At 41.3% G+C, this 1,078-nt stretch overlaps 1 pseudogene; it reads left to right on the forward strand.

Annotated features, from left to right (window-relative positions):
* Positions 1–483: 483 nt before the first annotated feature.
* On the forward strand, positions 484–639 carry LOC116592083 (annotated as a pseudogene).
* Positions 640–1,078: the final 439 nt, after the last annotated feature.

Consider the following 1,078-nt stretch of genomic DNA (forward strand, 5'->3'; position numbering starts at 1 on the left):
TCATTTTTGTGTCAGTGTTGAGATGATGTATAGTTGGGTGAGTCTGCCAATATTACATACAGTTGACCCTTGAGCAACATAGGTGTTAGGAGAGCCAACCCCCTATGCAGTGGAAAATTTGCTATAACTTTTGACTCTCTGAATATTTAATTAGTAATAACCAACCCACTACTGACTGGAAGCCTAACTGATAACATACTCAATTAACACATATCTTGTACATGTTTATATGTTGTATTCTCACAATAAAATAAGGTATAAAGGGGCACCTGGGTGGCTCAGTGAGTTAAAGCCTCTGCCTTCGGCTCGGGTCATGGTCCCAGGGTCCTGGGATCGAGCCCCACATCGGGCTCTCTGCTCCGTGGACAGCCTGCTTCCTCCTCTCTCCCCCTGCCTGCCTCTCTGCCTACTTGTGGTTTGTGTCTGTCAAATAAATACATAAAATCTTTAAAAAAAAAAATAAGGTATAGAAAAGAAAATGTAAGCTATGCGCAGTGGCAGTATCGTAGTCAATGAGGTTTATCCAAGGCACGATTATTGCTAATTGAAAAGAAAACGTAATTAAAATCAAAAGGAAGATAAAATACATTTACAATACAGTACTGTATTTACAAAAGTATCTGCATATATGTAGACCTGTGTAGTTCAAACCTGTGTTGTTCAAGAATCAACTGTAGTTTAAACCAAATTAACCCTCATAAAATAGACAAATGAGTAAAAAACTCATGCTTTACTTAAAAAGTATTAAGGCTACTGTAATAATTGTGGAGGGTCTGAGCTTTTAACCCACTTGCAAGCTAACAAGCTCGTCTGCCACATTTCATGGATGCTGTCAGAAGACACAAGGCTCCAGGGTCAGAGACAAAGGACTTTAGTACTCCTGGCACAACAGGCAGGAGGAACCCCATGTTTGTCCTGGCCTGCCCTGCCCCTGAGGCCTACTAGGCCCACAGGGACAGCATGCATGGATGCTGCATGTTCAGCATGCTTGTACCATAGCTAAAAAATGTCTGAGTCATGGAAACCCAAATATTTTATAATGGAACTACTAGAAAACCAGACTGAACCTTGCCCCAGA

This window comes from Mustela erminea, chromosome 5 (assembly GCF_009829155.1).
Source record: "Mustela erminea isolate mMusErm1 chromosome 5, mMusErm1.Pri, whole genome shotgun sequence".
Taxonomy (NCBI): domain Eukaryota; kingdom Metazoa; phylum Chordata; class Mammalia; order Carnivora; family Mustelidae; genus Mustela; species Mustela erminea.